General features: G+C 37.8%; 1 long non-coding RNA gene across 1 annotated transcript; it reads left to right on the forward strand.

Moving 5' to 3' along the window:
- The first annotated feature begins 526 nt into the window (after positions 1-526).
- LOC138915322 (uncharacterized) lies at positions 527-20,786 on the forward strand. Its single transcript, XR_011421128.1, has 3 exons — positions 527-961; positions 6,879-7,287; positions 15,634-20,786. It is a non-coding gene; the product is annotated as an uncharacterized lncRNA (long non-coding RNA).
- The last annotated feature ends 251 nt before the right edge of the window (positions 20,787-21,037 follow it).

Genomic DNA, 21,037 nt, shown 5'->3' on the forward strand with positions numbered 1-21,037 from the left:
GTTAGGGAAATGCCAGCTATTTCCATTTTGAGCATCTGCACTGCAGTTCTATTATTAACATGGAGCTCATTTGAAAAAGGGGGAAGAATTAGATTTGTGTCTTTGGGGCAGTGGGGGAGGGGCGGGTGGTGGTGACTGGAGCTTTAGTGAAACAAACAAGCTCACAGGGCTGCTTCCAACTGACACAGCTGTCATGTAAATATCTGTCCCTGCTGTATAGCTAAGGGATCCTGAGCTTAAAGACCTTGTAGCCATATGTAAACAATGCAGGGCTGATGACAGGTTTACAACACTAGAGACAACATGTGCAGCTGTTTCATCCTCTTTCCTATAGTGAGATACAAATGTTCAGGAGGCAGAACACAGATGCTGAGAACTGAATTCTAGAGGCTTACAGGGCTAGTCTCGCTTTTGTGTGATGTGCTTTGTATCACTGCCTTTCGGGGCAGACCATACAGCCCATGGTGTGAATGCTTCCGTGCAGGCTCCCTACTGGTCCCTCCATCTCTCTCTTTTCCTCTGCTCCAGCTTCAGCCCATTGTTTCCCCTGAGGGACATTTAGGCAAAGTAGCTCCACGCCTGACCTGAGGCTCTGCACGCTGCATCGATCAGAGGGCAACCCAGATCAAAGGATCTAAGAGGCTAATGCCCAGACAAGTCATTGACTCCATGTCCTGCTTGTTGCCCTCTTCTCTTCACAGCGTTCTTCCCAGTATTCAGCCCAGGCTCATTACAAAAGAATCAAACAGGAAGCAAAGTATTATTTCAGCCGAGGTTCACTTAGTAAAAGTGAAAGCTGCTGTGGATGTGACCTGGAAAATAATTACTCTGCATATGTCAATTTGGAGAAAAAATCTTGCTTTCTCTTTCACCACTTCAAATTAAAACTGAGACGACTGCACATTTTTCAAACCAATATACCCCTCATTTTGACTTTTGGATACTTATCTGGATTCTTCTGGTAAGCACAGTATTTCATGACCTGAATTACCTAGAGCTCAACATTATGTTACGTTTTCCGGTTGCATTATGCGTTTATGGATGCGAGATCAATAACGAGACTGATTTTTAATTTTTCCCTCTTATTTGAGTCATTTCTTTAAGAAGCAGTATATAGCACTTTCGGATTTTGAACTTTACTATAAGACTAAACAAATTTAAATCCAGGCATAACTACTTACTAAATCTGTGATTCGGGGTATGTTATGTAAGCTATCTAAGCTTAAAATTCCTTATTGTAAAATGGGGAAAATAATAATACCTATCTTTTAGGTTTGTTTAGAGGATTAACTGGACAATCCATACCAAGTCTTTCGTTTAATTTCTGGCACAGAAGAAGCACATGTTAAATATGAGCCATGATAATGATTCTCATATTTTAAAAATATTGATGTAAATGAGAACCTCTTATCAAAAGAAAAATAAAAGCTTACCAAACCCACACATAAACAGCTTCCCAACTCCCAACCACATAGCCACTAGAGATTTACCCCTAAAACAAAGAATTCTGCTGAAAAGCACAACCTAGTCTGCATCCAAGATGCTGTTTATTACCTAAGAAACTCCCCCTTCCATCCCATAAATCTGAAATCTTTACCGTAGTCTTTCTGAAAAATACTGGGGCCGGGATCTGAATAAAATCCACTCAGAACCTGGAAAGTCCCTACTTTTATGAGGCGGGAGTAGAAACTCTAATTGACAGACCTAGCATTTTAAGTTGGCTAGTAGTATGAGGACACATGCTCAACCACACATTGGATTGAAAAAGCTTTTGTAGATAGGAATGGGAATTTAAACACTTTGAGAATGTTTTTTCTTTGAAAAAGTTTGCTCAGAGTTCCAACAATTGACACACAAGTCAACCTTCGTTGGGTACACATACTAATGTGAATGGTATTATGTTTTGTTTTGCTTTGGTTTGGTTTTTGCTGAGGAGAATTTGCCCCAAGCTAACATCTGTGCCAATCTTCCTCTATTTTTTAGTATGTGGGCTGCCAGCACAGCATAGCTGCTAACAGAGTGGCATAGGTCTGCGCCCACGAATCGAGCCCGGGCCACTGAACTTAACCACTAGGTCACCAGGGCTGGCCAAACAGTATTATGATTTTAATTTCAAATTCTAATTGTTTATTGCTGACATATAGGAAAGCAATTAACTTTTGTATGTTAACTTTGCATCCTGCAACCTTGCTATCATCACTTCTCAGTCACAAGTGTTTTTTAATTAATTTTTTGGGATTTTCTACATATATGAAAGCATTTTTAATGTTAATATTCATTGTTTAGTCTGTGTGAAAAAATGTCTTCATTTGTTAATTCAGTGTCCTCCATATTGTGAACAATGTATGATTGAATTAACATTAATAAATTGATAATATTTTCTTCGGATACTTTGGGTTAAGGATAAAGCAACAGTGTGTTGAAAAGACATCCTTAAGAACTTTCTAACGATTGCTCATTCCCCTTATTGACAATATGAAAGTCATCCTTAAGCCTTGATCAGGAAACTGCAACTAAGAAGGACTTAACAGTATTGTTTTGTTTTCATTGTTTTGTTTTGTTTTGTTTTCATTGCATTTATTTTTATGGTTAACATACACTAATGGCAAAAGGTATTAATTTTCCACTTACGGCACTGATTTTACCTTTTAAATAAATGTCTTAGGTATAAACAGTAAGTCGATACTCAAAAATATATATAACGTACATAATCATGGAGATTTACATGATTTGGTGAATGTCCTGAAAGTGGTATACTGTAACAAAATGTTGGAATAAATTAGTCAGACCTATATATCAGATTTCAGAGGTTATAGTTATTAATGGTGTTGAACAGTTATTAACTACCATGATCCCAAGGCAAAATTATTAAGTGGGCAACAATTGCTGGTCAGTAAGCTCTAATCACTTTTAGGTGTGAATCTTTTATTTTTTTATTTTTATTTTTTTTTGGTGAGGAAGGTTGGCCCTGAGCTAATCTGTTGCCAATCTTCCTCTTCCTTGTTTGAGGAAGATTATCCCTGAGCTAACATCTGTTCCAGTCTTCCTCTATTTTGTATGTGGGACGCACCCACAGCATGGCTTGATGAGCAGTGTGCAGGTCCGCAACCAGGATCTTAACCCATGAAACCCGGAATGCTGAAGCAGAGTGTGTGAACTTAACCACCACAGCACCAGGCTGACCCCTGGGCTGTGAATTTTGATGGCTAGCATAAATGCTTGTGTTTGAGCAGAATTCAAAGAACATTTGTAGGACAAATGAGCGGATGAATGAATCTGCATCCCCATCTCCTATTTGGCATCACTTCTCTGAAGCCTGATATCTCTTCTCTACCTGCCAAGTGTCTACATCACTAGCTCTGCCCCTTGGCTGTCACAGTGCCTCTGAAAAACCTCAGCTGCACCCTGTAGTTCAAAATTACCTCACTCTCGTCTCACAGCCAAAGCCCCCTATTGATTTTGGCTTGATAGTAAAAGGATGAGGTTGTAAAGTCATTCAGACGAAGCTATAGTAGGACTGATTATCTGATGGCCTCAGGATGGATTGCTTTTTAATAGAGGCCTTTAAGAATCCAAAATAATGTCTACTTGATAAAATGCATTAGTGAAAATCATCTTAAGACTGGAAACCTTCTAATCGTGTCTTTTACGTGTGTGCACTCTGGCAGAGAGGAGAAATCCCATCATTCATTTATTCTCCTACTTTGGAAGTCCTTGTCACAGTGCAAGAGAATCGGGAGGGTTGGTAGCATTCTTCTTAACTCTGATTGGCTGTGTTTCAGAAGCAGCTTGGGAGCTTTTTAAAATTACAAATCCCTGTGCCTCACTTCCCAGATATTTGCCTTCCATTCTGCATGACCTAGTGAATGTAAGTGACTTGCCCAAGGTCAGGTAGACAGTGGGAGACCAGCTGGAACTAACTTTTCTAACCCTACTACTGGGCTTTTTCTGATATAGAGACTACAGAGATCAAGAAGTGCTCTAAAACTTTCGCTAGATCACAGAATTCTTAGTTTTTAAGAAAAGAAAACCTGTTGCTAACAAGAGGTAATTTGAAAATGAGTTAGTATTTTGATGTATTTTGCTGACCTGATTGATCGGAAAGCATCTCATCCAGAATACATCTATATTTGTTTCATTTGTTCATCCACAGAATAGAAGTTTCGTGGGTGTGAGGACTTACCTACTTTACTCATCATTCGTACATAGCATTTGCCTGTCCATAATGTATTCTAATCATTGATTGAACTAATAATTTAACCAATACAAACAGTAATAACCAACGTCTACTGATCTCTAATTATGTGCCAGTACTATCCTAGCCCCATATATATGGATTACATCAAAAGAAACTCAAGAGGTAGATAATATTACTATGAAGGAATTAGTGAATGAAGAAATGATAGACAAAGAGAAGCAATTCAACCACTATTTGGGATTCGCTAATTTTAGATTATTGGAAACTCCACCAAATATTCTACACATACAATAGAATTTTCCTTAGATAAATTGCCAGCAAAAGACTTCCATTTGGTCAATTACGATGAAAATACAAGCCAATCTAACAGCTGGGAAAATGAAATGTAGTGTACACAGCAGTAACCAACATAAAGTTGTTCAAAAACAGGGAAATAATTAATAACTCAAGTTATATGATTATGAACTTTCAAAGGCGTCTAATTTAGCCAATTGTGCGTGGTCTGAGAGAATTAATGAAACTAAAAAATTATATCTTTCATCTCCGAAAGAAGCATTTACCTTTAGCTGAATAAATCCAATAATAATGTCAAAATCATTCACAATATCAGAGATATCCTACTCCGAGTTGGAGTTTTCAAATGTTTCTAATTGCAATATTCTAATGAATATGGTGTAAGTCATGTGTCTACCTGAGAGGGAACTCTCAAGACATATTTTATTAAACTTCATAGTGTGTACAGTTCTGGTTTCACATTTGATAGATTTAGAGCCTTGCATTTGTTGTGAAAGAGTGGTTATTTACTCCGTTTTATCTTGTGGCTTTAATTGGAAGGTTTCCATATCCTTGCTGATACTGGTAATTTTCAGTATGTGCTAGAAATAATGACTATGTTTATGACACAATGAATATTTTTATGCTGTGCTCTCTCTCTAATGGGGTCACAAAGTATTTAAGCACAAAGAATTTGCAGTCACTCTACTATCTACAAACAAAACAGAATGCACGGAATTTTACTGTGAAATCCTAATAAATAAGTATTTCTTGTTCCTCATGCCAGATATGGGAAGTGAAGATAATTTGATGGAATAAATTGAGTTTTTCTTAATAGAAGTACTTCTCTTAGAACAAGGCTTTATATATTATGGATATATAAAATCAAGATAGAAGTGTTTCAAATTGCTAATTTATTATGCATGCATTATCTTATATTCTATAGCTTAATAGAAGCAGACTATAGCCCTGCCAACCTCTGCAGAATGCCGTCATACTGCTCCGCCATGGAATGAATGTAGAACAAATTTACTAATCCTGCTATGTTTCTGCTAATGAGACCTACTTGGTGAAATGCTTGTTCATTAAAAACCTAAGAACAGAAATAATGGGATACATGGGAATTGAAGTTCCAGAAACTCTCAGCACTAACGTGGTACAAATCATAGTCAAATCATATTTAATAAACAGCCACATATACTCAGACCATTTAACCATCATGTAGCCAGGGGTCTTGCAGTAAATAAATTCTGTCCACCTCACTTCTAAGACATAAAATCCAGGCAATGCTTTAATTAGGTAGTGACTGGGGAACTGGAAGTGACAGCCAGTAATGGATTCAGAGCAGAGGCAAGTATTTTACTCTCTCTCCAAAACTGTTGCTATATACAAATTAATGCCAAACCCCAATCAAAGAAATATTCATTTTATTTTGACATTTTTCACATATGCAAAAATTCATTTTCAAGAAGCAAGAAGATTTTTTAAAAAATCTAGATCATGGAAAAGGCACCAAGGAAAATTCGCTTGTGCTTCCAGGGAAATTTGAAACTCCCCCATCCTATAATTTTATTATATTAGAAATTGCTCCTTACTACATTCTCCAGGTGAATAGGTTATACCAAAAAGATAAAACGATGCTTAATTTGTCCTATTGATTAGTAACTACCTAAAAAAGTAAAGGGAAAAGAAGAGAGAAGGAAAAATAAGTTTATTAAATACCTTCTAGGTATTAGATATTTTCATATTTATTACTTAATTAAGTATGTTAGGCATTATTATTATGATCACCCCAACTTTAAAATGAAAACTGAAAAACTGAGGGTCAAAAAAGTTAATGAATTTGCTTATAGTCATGGGCTATAATTCATTTGTTTAAATAAATATTTAATTAGTCGCTACTACGTGTCAGGCTTTATTCATAGTGCTAAAGAAGTAGTGGTGACTCACGAGTTTCTGCCCTTGTAAAAATAAAATTCTAATGAAAAGACAGATAATTACAGATTGTGATAAATACTAAAGACAAATTAAGAAGGTGTTTTTGCAATAGAGAGTAACTGAGTGAGGAAGTCTTTATGGGTTGGATGGAAAGGCTAGGCTGTTTTGAGGAAGTAATATCTGAGAAAAGATAAAGATGTGTAGGAGTCAATCCTGTGTAAAACTCTGGTAATAGTGTTCCAGATGAATCATAAATACGAAGTCCAAGAGGCAGGAAGTTGTTTGGTGTGTATGTGTAACAGAAAGGTTAATCTTGTGGGTGTTAATAAATTAAGGCGAGATTAGTCAAGGTAAGGTTGAAGAAATAGGCTGTGGCCACGTCTTGTAGGGCCTTGTAAAACATGATAACATATTTGGATTATATTGTAAACATATTCAGAAGCCATTGATGGTTTTTGTTTATTTTTAGGATTTTAAAACATTTCCTGAGCTCATTTTGGAAAATATATTGCAGAGCTTCTGTTTTTGGTGATGACTGACAAGATATTGCAGAATAACCCTCCTGTTGAGCAAAACAAGAAAAGATGGGCAAGATATAAAAATCATATGCTTGAATACATCTGAGAGCTAACAAAGCATGAGAAATTATGTATCTTGAGCCCTTTAGAAGAGGGAAACCTGGGTAAGTGAGCCAGACATTTGGAATAGCTTTCTGCAAGAAGTATCTGCTAATGCTGGGAGAGTGGGGAGTTGAGAAGAAATTTTAAAGGCTTCTGGGAGAGGAGAACAATTATTGCACTTTGGTGTCTGCCAAGGATGGGGAGATTGAGTAACTGTGCAAGACTTTGGATTGAGACTCTGAAGACTATGTCTTATTGGTAAGTACGAATGAGAAGCAGACCAGTTGTTAAATTTGGTAAAGCCCAGTTTCAAATAATCTCAATTCCTATAATTGAATTGAAAAATAATCTAGTGGAAAGCTTACAATTAAAAAATACAATAACTAAGATCTTGATAGGTTAAGGAGAGAACTGGTTTAACAACAGATTAGATACAGTTAAAGAGAGAATAGATAAAGAGGAAAAATGGTAAAAAAAAAATCAAGAATGAAGAAGAAACAAAAGAATGGAAAATGTACTAAATAAAGGGAGAGGTATAGGGAATATAGTTAGAGAATCTGAAATATAAGAATTCTAATTCCAGAAGAAAAAGTGATGGAAAAGGAGGCATAAGCAATGTTTGAAGAAATGATTTTCTAAAACTAATGAAGCATATCAAGTTAAATATTCAGGAAGCCTTATAAACTCCAAGCAGCACCAAAACAAAGAAAATCACACCTACAAGAGCACACAAAAACATAAAAATAAAACAAAAAAATTACCTATGATAACTACAAAAAATGTCAAAGTATCTTTAAAGCTGTAACAATTAGACTGACAGCTGGTGTCTCAACATAGACAATAAAATCCAGAAGACAATTGATATTGTCAGAGTTCTGAAAAAAAGTACTGCCAAGAATTCTTTGCTAATCTAGTTTAAAAATAGCCTACAGAAATGATGAAATAAAGACATTTATGACAAACGAAGATTTGTCATCAGCAGACTTGCTCTAAAGTGAATACAAAAGAGTGTCTGTCAGCAGAAATAAACTTATCCTGGATAGAAGCTTGGAGAAAATGGGTAAATCTAAATGAATATTGACAGTATGAAACAATGATAACAGTTACATGGGATTTAAATATACAGCGAGAAATCCATTTCCAGAATAATTGCATGAGGAATTCTATAGCCCTGCTTTCCAGAGAAACTACCATAAGTGGTGAAAATTGTATTTTAAAAAGTTCTAGTCATTTAAAGTCTCTGGAGTTGTCCTAAGGGCATAGATCAGTAACGAAAAAATTATTCAAGAAAATCTACTACATCTTGGTAAGAACAATGGGAGTCTGTAACACTTGAGCCCCACACCTCCCTTCTTCCTCCCACAGCTCAGTGTGACAAAAGCTCCACTTTGGATGAGTGTGACCAAGAATACAGGGCTCCCATGTCCCCCTGCCCCAAGCTATTGTATCTATCTGAGAGGAGCAGCTGCCAAAATTTTTCATGTGCCCCAACTCCATGTTGCAGAGACTAAACTCCAGGCAAGTGGATTGGAAAGGATAGGGGTTCCATTTCTCTACCTAGCCTCCACTGATAAGAGCAGAAGCTCTACCCCAAGCATGTCAGACTGAGAATATTGGAGCCCTAGCTCCCTTTGCCCTTGCCCTTGCCCTTGCCCTTGTCCTCTCCCTAGCTTGCTTCTAGGGCAGAGATTCCACATCAGGAGAGGAAAGATAAGAAACCAGAGGCTACCTGCCCCCACATAGTGCCCTGCTTATAAAGCAGGGGTGTCTCTACAAAAGAAATGGGCCATTGTTACTACCTCCAACCCCTAAACTAGACAAATAGGGAAAGTGTAATAGTAACAAAATGACAGACATATTAATCAGTGACAATAAACTCTGGATGGAATAACAAACAAAATAATAACAATTAAACACCCTAACAACTCTAGAGAATGAAAAAAGCCAGAAAGATTTTGGAAGGAGTCAAAATTTGGTGTGGGTTGCTTCCCTGCTTTTGCTATTGTTGCTGAATGTAGACTGTGGTTGCAGCGTAATTTGGCAAAGTTAAAGCTTCTATAGAAAACTCTCCATTTTCCCGTCTGGGTTACCAGAGGAGAGAGACCAGGGCAATCACAGCCATCGCAAAGTGAGGAGTGGAATCCCAGGAAGGAGAGAAACTTAGAAGGGTGCCCCTAACTGTTATGCCTGAATTGTGTTCGCCCCCCAGATTCATATGCTGAAGCCCTAACTCCCAAGACGACTGTATTTGGTGATAGGGCTTTTAAGGAGATATGATTACACGAGATCATAAGGGTGGGGCTCTAATCTGATAGACTCAGTGTCCTTATAAGAAGGGAAAGAGACCCGGGAGATTCTCTTTCCACCTGCACACAGGAAAAACTGCATGAGGACACAAGGAGAAGGTGGTTGTCTGGAAGCCAGGAAAAGAGGTCTCACAAAAAACCAACCCTGTTGGCACCTTGTTCTTGGACTTCCAGCCTCTAGGACCGTGAAAAAATAAATTTTTGTTTAAGCCAGCCCATCTGTGGTTTTTTGTTATGACAGCCAGAGCTGACTAGTACACCAACTTCTTTGTGTAAATTCCAACAAAGTCCCTAGCTGACCAATAAATCTTATTTTTTAGGTTTCTAATGGGCTAAAAAATAAACTGTTTCCTTTAGTGATTCCACATTGCTCCTAATGTTAGCTTGCGTATGATAAGTCCAATAATTTTGTATAAAAATTTTGGAGTTTATATTGTTTTCCTTATGGAATATCTCATGCTTCTTTCCTCTCTCTGTAATAAAAATGAAAGAATAAAAAGTTATATCCAGAAAACTTAGATGATTTTTATACACACTATAAGTAATGTTTTGCATAAGCAATTTTTTGAGGAAAGAGAAATGCAAATACATTGCAGTTGCAAAATTACTTTTCTTCGAAATGCTTAAATTTGTTTGGTAGGGATGAACTTACTATAAGACATATATTTTCAAGCTTTTAATAATTTTTAATCATTTGTATAGGGAATGCATCATTACAATGCTGCCCAAGGACACCAAAGTTATCATTAAACAGAGATAGTAAGGAAAGGAGGAGGAAAATTACTCTTCCCTATTAAATAAGAAAACTTATGTCAATGCTTCCTTTGGGAAGACACAGCCCAGACGTGATTCTAGTGCCACAGCCTTGGTTTTACTGGCTTATTTTGACAATAAGGGCCAGAAATCCAGTGCTAAAACTTGGGTAAAATCCCATGCACATGATCTAGGAATAGTGTTTGCGGCCAATGGTTAGCCATTGGCCATTGGATATTACTAAACCAACAAATACAGGGGCCATGATTTTTAACTTTTTGGTTTAAGACAGAGTAGAAGGAAAGTTTCTGTGTTCAAGATCACTTTCTGCTCACTATTGTATATCTAATGCTTATCACAGTCCCTAGGACATAGTGGAAACTCAAGTGATTGAAACATGATGACAACATAAATGTGCCAATGTCTCACTCTGAGGCTAGAATTAGCTTGTCTTTATAAAACATCTATGCTATTGACATGGCCTGAAATTGTGCTCTATTACCATGTAGATCTGAATAATTAATGTTGAGATATAACAGAAAGTTGAAAATGCTTGGAGCTATAGGGGACCTCGGTTCACACTCTAATTGTAAGTGTGCATGTACACATTAGGGCACATTGAGTTTAGGTGATTGGCTTAAAGTGACACAGCTAGATAATGGCAGAGCTGAGATGAGAGCCTACTTAGATACATAATTTTGTGTTCTTTGCACCATACTAGATGAGAACTAAGTTTTGAAATTAGACAGATATAAATTCAAATCCTAGATTTGCCACTTACTAGCTTTATGACTTTCAGCAAGTTACTGGTGATCCCCAAACCTCAGTTTCCCTATTTGTCAAATGGAGATAATGTTAGTATCTACCTCTTTGGATTATTGTGGGGATTAAATAAGAACATATGTAAAGCTCTCAGTTGCGCTTTCACGTAGCACTTAATAAATTACCATGGTAGTAGTCATTGATGATGTTATTACTATGTACTCCCTTCACCTAGACACAAGCAATGAGCTTGCTTCTGTGTATGAAGGATAAAATATAGCTGATTAGGGTCAACCCTGTGGCTAGTGGTTAAGTTTGGTGCACTCGGCTTTGGCAGCCCAGGTTCATGGGTTCAGATCCCAGGTGCAGATCTACACCACTTGTCAGCCACGCTGTGGTGGCTAGCCACATGCAAAATAGAGGAAGACTGGCACAGATGTTAGCTCAGGGCTAATCTTCCTCAAGCCTAAACAAAAAGAGCAAGATTGGCAACAGATGTTAGCTTAGGGCGAATCTTCCTCATTAAAAACATACATATATATAGCTTATTAATTTCCCACAAAGTATTAATCAGCAATCTCAAAGAAAGATTATCATAATGAAATTTGCTCCCTGTTTAGAGGTTAAGGAAAGTTTTGTGATAGCATCAAAGGAATGGTTTCTTTCCTTAGGAGATTCAAAGTTCTGCTTTTTTCAGTCCTAACTAATGTGGCTAGTGGGGCAAGATAGGCAACTTTTACCATGTCCTGGATTAAAACAGACAATTGTATAGCTAGTCCACTTCCTTTAAGTAGATCTCTTTATTTTGTGTGAAGGATTTCTGAGAAAAAAAAAATCAGGGTATTTGCAAAAGATTTCAAGGATGCTTGGATGCCAACTCAATAGCTCTTGAATGAAAATGAGAACCAGATTAAATTTATGGATAGCATTGTTACATACTAAAATATACTACATTTGCTCTTGTCAGTAAATCATAGATACTCACATAAATCATCTTAATAGGCATTTAAAGAGCCCCTGTATTAAGGTAATCTCTTATGTGTATTTAGGGGTTAATGTAAAAGACAGTGAGGTCAGATTTGGAGTTGACAATATAGGAACAATTAGGACAAAAGTGATCATTGTAGCCAAAGTAATGAATGAAATTACCCAAGAGAGCAAAGACCCCAGGCAACATCCTTAGAGAAAGCCTAAATAGGGGGATCAGCAGAAGCAAAAAGAGTTATGGAAGGAGAACGAGCAAGAGCAGTCTTTGAAGCAACAGGAAACAGAGAAGAGAGCTTTATTTTGGAGGCAAGGGAGATTTTCTAGAAGGGAGTGGATAACCAGTAGTGTCAAATCCTGCAGCACTAATACCTACAGAATTTGTGTGCACAAGGTGCTTAAGGATAAGAAGGAAAGCTAATAACACATTAGTCTTGAAGCTGTATTTGCAGAAGAAGATCATTTTATTTAGATTGTATTGTATTGGGTACAGATTGAGCAGGGTGAGGGAGGTAGTAGCAGAAATCACGGAGGGAGAGGCAAACAACCTCCAAGTTATATTTGGCGCCAAAGTTCTGCAATGGAAAGAGTTTTATGTAAAATAAGAAGGGACTATGATCCATTCCAATAAATTGGCCGTTGGTGACCTTTTCAATCATGGGGGAGTCAAAGAATTATGTATGGTGATAAAATAGAAAGTTTGTTAGAAAAGTTGTCAGGAAAGAAGACCAATGGAATGGTAGCTTGACGGAGAGAGAAAGAGCAGGAGGGAGACAGAAGAGTGAGCAGGAGTGATAATATGCAAAGTCAGAAAGGTTTTCAAATGGCAGAAATCCACATGAGTTGCCATGGATTGTATTACTGAAGCAGGAGGCAAAGTCAGCTGAGCATGAGTGCTTGGAGCTGCAATTATGAACTTGAAACAAACGGAAAATGTTCGGATTATCTGCTGTACAGAATAAGCTAGGGAGTTAAGCAGGGATGAATAAGAGGAGTGATGAACATGCCGAAGGCCTGGCTGAGGTTGAGTAATAACTACGAATGGCATTGCACCAAATTAAATGGTCTGACTTTAACAAACGACCCAATAAGGTAGAGTCTATTATTATGTTGAGCAATAAGGCCTCAGAATGGATCATTGAGTTGGAAGTTAATCTTTGAAAACATATCTGAAGTTCCTCTCGTAACTTTAAATGCTGCCTCCAGACAGCATTTAAACAAGGATAGCTTAGAGATAGATGAAGATATTTTTAACATTTAATCAAAAACCTATACTTTGTTTTCACAGAAAAAGAGAATATAACTCCTTTTTGAGTTCGATGAACTTGCATATAAAGATTTCCATATGTAACATATAGAGAGACAATTTAGTATCTTTATCAATTAACTATTGCTGGATATTTACAAATAGCAATATGGCTTCATTTCTCTTCACTGGAAAGCTGTAATAATTATTGCTAAAATAATTATTCATTTCTTTTTTTTTTCTGCTTTATTCCCCCCCCCCAACCCCCGTACATAGTTGTATATCTTAGTTGCAGGGCTTTCTAGTTGTGGCATGTGGGACGCCGCCTCAACGTGGCCTGACGAGCAGTGCCATGTCCGTGCCCAGGATCCGAACCCTGGGCCGCCGCAGCGGAGTGCATGAACTTAACCACTCGGCCACGGAGCCAGCCCCAATTATTCATTTCAATTGAGATTTGCTGGGTGCCCATTCTATGCCCAGGTCTTACATAAGGCTCTGAGGATATCAGGATGAGTAAGAGGAAATTCTTACTTTCAAGGACCTCACAGTATAGATAAGAAGATAGCCTAAAAAGAAATAAAATGTTTGGGGTACTATGATTACAGTGTGCCCTAGGGACCATGGAGCACACATGAGAGCCTCTCAAGTGTAAATGCATACTCTTAACACAACATGACGTGGATCTAGGGAGATTTGGGAGTCCGGGGAGGGGAGGAATGGCCCTAACAAGTGTAGAGTGCCTTCTTTATGACAGGCACCATGGTGAACAGAGGGGATAAAGTGATGAATAAGGCACAGGTGGTCTCAGCCCTCACATGGCTTTCAGTCTGTTGAGGGGTACAAACACAAACACAAACACATTTTTAATGTACCCTGTTAGGGGCTATGGTGGTGATGGAGCTGGAGGGCTGGGAATACAGAGAAGGTGCTCCCGACCTGGAGGGCTAAACAGAATTGGGAGAGGATCATTGGCACACAGTGAAGCTTTCCTGCAGGAAGAGAGATCTGAGCCCAAACAGATTTAAGACTGAGCCAGGTGAAGTGGTGGTGAGAGCTGAGGAGGAGAGACTTCCAGGCAGGGGCCGCAGCTTAGAGGCATAGACATGAAAAAGAATGCAGTTTGTGTGGAGAACTGCAGGCAACTTCAGGTTCTGGCACCTAGGTTTTCAAGCAATGAGGAGCAGTTGTGTCCAGCAGGACTTTTCTCCATTTCACAAGTAAGAAAGGTGAGGCCCACAGAAGCAAGGAAAAGTCAGCGTTATCACCCAGGCTAACAAGCAGTGGGGTCAACCCGCCAAGCATGTCTGTCAGATCCACAGCATTTGCTTTTTACATTTCTTCAGAAATACTTTTTACACATATGTGTTTATAATGGTTATATCATAACAAAAACATACACTAATTTTTATTTGATCTGTTTTTGTTTAGAAGAAAAAAATTCCCCCTCAGAATGACAAAGATATTCATGAGATAGGAACTAATTAACAGAATAGAGAGAAATAACAATAGACAAGATAGTTATGTGTATATGAGAGAAAAAAATGCAGATTTATCATATTAAAGTAGCTTAAATATCATGCTCACTTGTCGGAAATAACTATATCAAAATTACACCTATTAAGGAACAGATTAGCATAATGATAAGGCTTGTGACAATCTCCTCTGGATTGAAAATATTGTGGACAAATAGAAATAGCTCTTGGAGGACTTTCTGGTTGTCACTTCTCTGCCTATATTAAGAACTTCCTCAATTTATGATGAGATCATTCCATCTCTTTAAAACATTAAAGTTATGGGTTTTTTGCCTTGTTTCATCAGGCTCCCAAACTCACAATCAAGTAACTTGTCATCAACTGGTCTTCATTAGCAAATTTTCCATGACCCATCCCATTCCGATGCTCAGAAATGGTACTGAAAGAGCAGGACATGCTTTTTCTTTTTTTTTTTTTTCTCTATTGAAGTAGCTAACAAATTGAGCATGAAGAGAAATTACGGCAATGTGATGAAAATAGGAACAAGGTAATTAAAATGAGATAATTTACTAGTGTATACCTTAGGTGAGAGGAGAATGAACTTCTAAAATGTAGCCCATTAAACCACATCAGAAGCAAAGGAAGCAGTAAAATTCTGCAAATGCTACATAACCCTGGAGATCTGCAGTGCGGCCAGGCAACAGACCCCCTTGATGAAAAGTGATTTTTATAAACCTAGTGAACTTGACACATAAACAGAAAAGCAATTATAACACTGACCCGTCGTACTGGATGCAAACATCCACTGTCAAAAATAGCATGAATAAAAGAACATTTAAAAGTGTCCACTTAGGTATTTTCCATCAAACAAAAGAAATTGGAAGAGAAGAATCTAGATAGTCTATGAGCAAAAGCAGGAAGATGGCTAAGCTAAGTATTGATTACAGTCTACTTAAAAGGCCTAGTTTTCAAGGAATGGGATTTCAGGTCAGGGACAGTTTCTTGGTTAGCACAGACACTAAAGCCCTAAATATACAAACTTCATTATTCAGTTTTTTGTTTTGTTGTTTGTTTTCTAAAGGACATTGCGGCTGTACGAAAAGAAGTCAAGAAGCCTCAGGCCCTCAACTCCAGCCTTACAGTCATTCAATGCATGAAACATACCACACCTTCATTGTGTGTATATTTCAATGGTCAACTTATTAAATATTTTAGAATATTTTTAGGAGATTTTTTCTAATCTATGTCGCATGAACACACAAAAAATTCAAAAGAGATTAAACTTCTCTAATAACACAATTAGAAAGAGGACCAGCCTAAATGAATAGAATCTCACTTTTATAGAAGGTATTAAATTGAATTTCATTTCCTGACCCGGAGTTATATATGCATACAATTAATGGCTAATGAATGCTGGAAAATAGAGGTCCTTCCAGGCTGGATTTAATATAGAGAAGAGGATTATTTATGAATGAATATATTATATAAAATTTGGTGTGACCAAAATGCTTAAATGGATTAAAACTGTGTAGTTAAACCTGTAGATTAAATTTGTGTGTAGTTAATACTTACCATTAGAGTAGATGATAGTTAAGGTCAAGTCTGAATTCATACAAATTTTGAATTTGTGAGGATGGAATTAATACCGTTTTATTACATAGAACATAAGTATTTGAACTTCCTAATGTTGCAAGGAGAGACCTAGCTACAACATGAAATTACATGCCCTAAAAATTCTTGGAGGTGGGAATTAGGGGAGGAATAGAACAAGATCTTTAAATGATATCTAATTTCAAAGGTTTGGGGAAGGAAATGTCTCAAGGTGGTAGAAACTAAGCTGTTTACTCTTTATGTAGTATGCATTCAACCATGTGTTAAACAAATAGGAATGAATGAATGAATGGAAAACAGAAATCTGATTTTAGTATTGGTATACATTTTGCCCACAAAGACTAAATAAACTATTGGTTACAATAAATAAAACTTATTCAAGAATATATTAACACAGTGGCTTTCTACCCTAGAGATAGATCACATGAAAATTCCTAAGAGTGAGTTACTGCATTTTGTAATCTGCATTGTGAAGCGGTAATTAAAATCTCTGTGGGTGTGTATGCCATCTGACAAAGTCCTCTCCTCTGATTCTCAGACAAGTCACTCCACTCTCTGGGTTACATGCACTGCTCTAAAAACAAACAACTATGATATGCCATAGCACTAGGTAGTTTTTTTTGATTTCAAAATTAGATAACATGGCACCTTGATTTAATTCTAAGTGACACCATATAGTTTACTCTCCTATTTTCATTTCCTTGCTGTGGGAAACACATCGTCAGCCCTTTCCAACCAAGTCTATGGTCCAAAGAGCCCTACCGTGGAATCTCATGTCATTTTACTTGTCTCAGTTAACCTAATTTTCATATAATTTCTCCCTTCCTCAATATTGCTACTATTCCCCATCAAAGCATTTCTGATCTGATCCTTCTCTTTGCTTTTCAAGATTTAGTAATCTGAAAACTTAATTCTCCCAAGTATGTGTGTGAAAGAGGTGTAGTGATCAATTAAACTTGCCTCATACATCCACTACCCAACTTTCCAGTTAAACCTGAAAATTCAATGAGCACACATTGTGTAGGCAAGGATATGATGTTGTAGGGGAGGAAGACATTTCCTCTACCCGCTCTGGGTTCTTCTGACCGGAGAATGAATTAAATTCACATGAGACAGAATGACAGGAGAAAATTAAACAAAGCTTTACAACACGTATACATGGGAGAGGCTCAGGCAACTTGAGCAACTTGCCGAAATGGCTGAAACCACCACCTTAAATATCATCTTCAGCTAAAGGCAAAGGAGGATGTTGGGGTGGAGAGGGAGTCGATCATAGGAGATTACCACACAAGTACAGTAAAGAAGAGTCAGGTTATTATGCAGACTTGAGTTCTTGCCTTCCACATTGATGAGAGTTTCTAGAGATAAGGTCATCTCTCCTTCCTGGTACAGAGAGAGAGAGAGACACCTTTACAGATGGAAATTTTCTTTACAATGTGAATATCTCTTAATGAAAGGTGAGTAAATTCTGCTTTTCAGAGTTTCTTTCCTGTCTGCAGTTTTTAAAAGTAACTAGCCCCAAATAATACTCATGCCAAAGAGACATATCTTGGGGTGGCCAATTCCAGTCCCCCACAAATGAAACATAGTATTAAATTAATCTCATCTCTTTCCTTTTAATTTTTTTAACATGCCTACTGGAAATTTACATATGTGGCTCACATTGTGTTGCCATTGGACAGCCCTTCCTTAGATCCTTGCTACTCAGAATGTGACCCCCTGACTGGTAGCATTGTACCCACTGGGGCTTGTGAGAATTGCAGAATCTTGGGACTCACTCAAGAACTGCTGAATCAGAATCTGCATTTTAACAAGTTGCCCAAGCTATTTGTATTCTTATAACAGCTTGAGAAGAAGTTTCCTGACTTCAAGAGAGTTTCAGTGCAGACACTGTCTCTTATTTCTCCATACCTTTGCAATCCCTTGAGCACAGTGTCTTTGTAGAAATTATCATAGTTCTGTAAGCACCTACGATATGCCCTTTAAGTACCTACAGTATACCTTTACTTGAGGGCTTTTTCAATGCTGAGTAAATATTGATTTCAACAAGTAATCAGATATTCCTTTTCTAGTACTATCACTGCTTTTTCCATATTGAAATGATAATGGCTACAAATACTGCTTGTGTGACAGTTAGTAACCTTAAGAGTTAAAAATGTCTATATCTTGTACACTAAAGACAACAGGAGACAACGGTCCGGTGAACAGCAGGACGTATGAATTTCATGTACATAATATTTCTCTTCTTGAAATAGCAAGGAAAAACTAGGATTAAAACAATTGAATGAGAAACTCCAACAATGCTGCGAGAGTCTAATTGTCAGCCAGCTTTCCTTTGGGAGCAGAGTCTATGAAGGTTATTGTTCAACAGTGCAGGCAGGCAAGCATCTGCCTTTGTCCGCTTTGCAATTTGCAGTTTGGGGATGAAGGGAAACCCAACAATATTCTTTTCTGTTTCCTTTTTACTTGTTCTTGTTACCAGTAGCTCTCATTCCAATTCACAACTCTGCCACTACTTATGGAGGAATTTAGATTGAGTTTGTTGGTTCTGAAAGCAAAGTATCATGCTAATGAATCACTAAAAAGAAAGCTGGTCTAATTATAGCCAAATGGTGCAAAATAATCTTCCTTATGATTGCCCCTGATTAGGTGTAGGCTGCTGTGTTCACTGCGGGGGACTGTAGATTATGACTGATGCGCAAGGTGCCCACTGACGGCCAGGAGGCAGAAGACTTGCAGAAAACAAAAATGCTGCAGCTGTAGTCTCTTATTTTGTTGTTAAAGTATGTCTTCAGCTTTCTTATACTCAGCTTGAAATAGGCATTGTTCAGTTAATGCTTATTAGTGAATTGATCTCATGTTCAATAAATAAATATTAATCAACTGATAATTAAGTATTCACCCATAGGCTATCCTAGCACTACAGTCCTGTTTCATTGGTATATAAGGAACATTGATTTGTTGAAGTGAGTACAACCAAAGGTCGATTTACTCAAAATCTAAGTGGAATCTCAAGGAACGCTAAGGTCGGGAGTCACAGCAGTGAGGGTCTCAGGATGCTGGGGACTAGCGCTAGGTTTGAAATGGTTCTAGAGAACTTACTAGACCTTCAGAGACCTTCCTTCCAGTGACCTGCTATCCTCCCAGGTACCCCAAGGAGGAATGCCTCGAGCTCTCTCACTCTCAGCTGCCTTCCTCCGCTGACTTCTAGTTCTCTCCCTCCCCATTCCCGGTCCTTTCACTTCAGTTTGTACCATTCCATTAGGTTCTCCCAGCCACAGCCCTATTTCATGATCTTTCAGATGCAGTCTTCACTGCCTTCTGGCAATCCTTTATCTGCTTCCTGGCTCAGAGTTTAGAGGAACTCTTATTAGCTGAAGTCATCTTCTCAAGTCACCTTTGTAATAAGGTGGCTGTGTGCTGAGACCACTGGGGGAGATGTTTCCCTAATAAATGGCGGTGGAGGGCCAGACATTATAACTGACATATCTTACACACATATTCTCTTACTAACCAGCATTTATTGAAAGTATACTATGTGTCGGTACTGTTCTACGGGCTGGAAATATAAAAGGGAGTAAGACAGACATAGTCCCTAAAATGTCAGTAGTGATGAATGCTATGCAGGAAATTACAGTGGAGTGATGGGAAGAAGAATGACTGGCAGATAGGATAGACAGGGTGAGCAGAGAAGGATTTCCATAGCAGGTCATGTTTAACTTGGCACCTTAATGAAAAGGAGGAGCCAATCATAGCAAGATTAGGGTAAGACTATTCCAGGCATAGTATATAATCGGTGTAAAGGCCCTGAGGCGGGAAGAAGCCTGGTATGGTCAAGGAATTTTTAAAAGGCCACAACAGCTGAAGATCTGTGGTCAAGAAGGAGACTAATATGAAATTAGGTCAGAGAGGCAGGCAGGGACCAGATCGTGCACAGCTTTACAATCCAAGATGATGCTTTTAGATTTTATTCTAAGTGAAATTTGTAGCCATTGGAATGATATGATCAAATAATCTCAGCTCACAAACTTGCATTTAATGATTTTCATATTTTTATTTACCTTAATTCAATTTATATATATCAAAATGGCCAGTAAAACTGAGAAAGGGTGCTCAATTTGATTAATCATTAAGAAAATGTACATTAAACAACAGTGAGAATCCACTGCCTACCCACTAGAATGGCATAAATTTAGAAAGATAAAAAATACCAGATCTTGGCAGTATAAATGATATAATTCTTTTAGAAGCTGTTTGGCAGTGCCTACTTCCATTGAATACATACATACTTATAACCTATGACCCAGCAATTCCACTCCCAGGTAGGCACTCAATAGAAATGTGTATATATGTGCACCAAAAGACATGCACTTGAATGTTCCAATAGGTGCAAACCGGAAACTGTCCAAATACTCTTCAACATTAGAATAGATAAATATACTGTAGTATTCCCCCACTGCAATACTACACAGCAGGGATCGACAAACTACGGCCTGCTGGCCAGGTCCAGCTCCACGCCCGTTTTATTACTGATCCTTGAGCTAAGTGTGATTTTATATTTTTAAGTAGTCATAAAAGCAACAACAACAAAAGGAAACAAACAAGAGCAACAACAACAAAAAACAAGAACATGTACCAGAGACTATACGTGGCCTGCAAACCCTAAAATATTTACTGTCTGGCCTTTTATAGGAAAAGTTTGCTATCCTTGAATACGGCAAAGCGAGTGAGCAAACGACAGCTACAAGTTACAATATGGGTGGATTCACAAGCAACATGTTGAGTCAGAGGAGTTATAACCACAAAGCGTACCTGCCATATAAATACAAACAAAGTCAACCTGTGGTCTTAGAAGTTGGGCTGGTAGTTACACG

Source organism: Equus caballus, chromosome 8 (assembly GCF_041296265.1).
Source record: "Equus caballus isolate H_3958 breed thoroughbred chromosome 8, TB-T2T, whole genome shotgun sequence".
Classification (NCBI taxonomy): domain Eukaryota; kingdom Metazoa; phylum Chordata; class Mammalia; order Perissodactyla; family Equidae; genus Equus; species Equus caballus.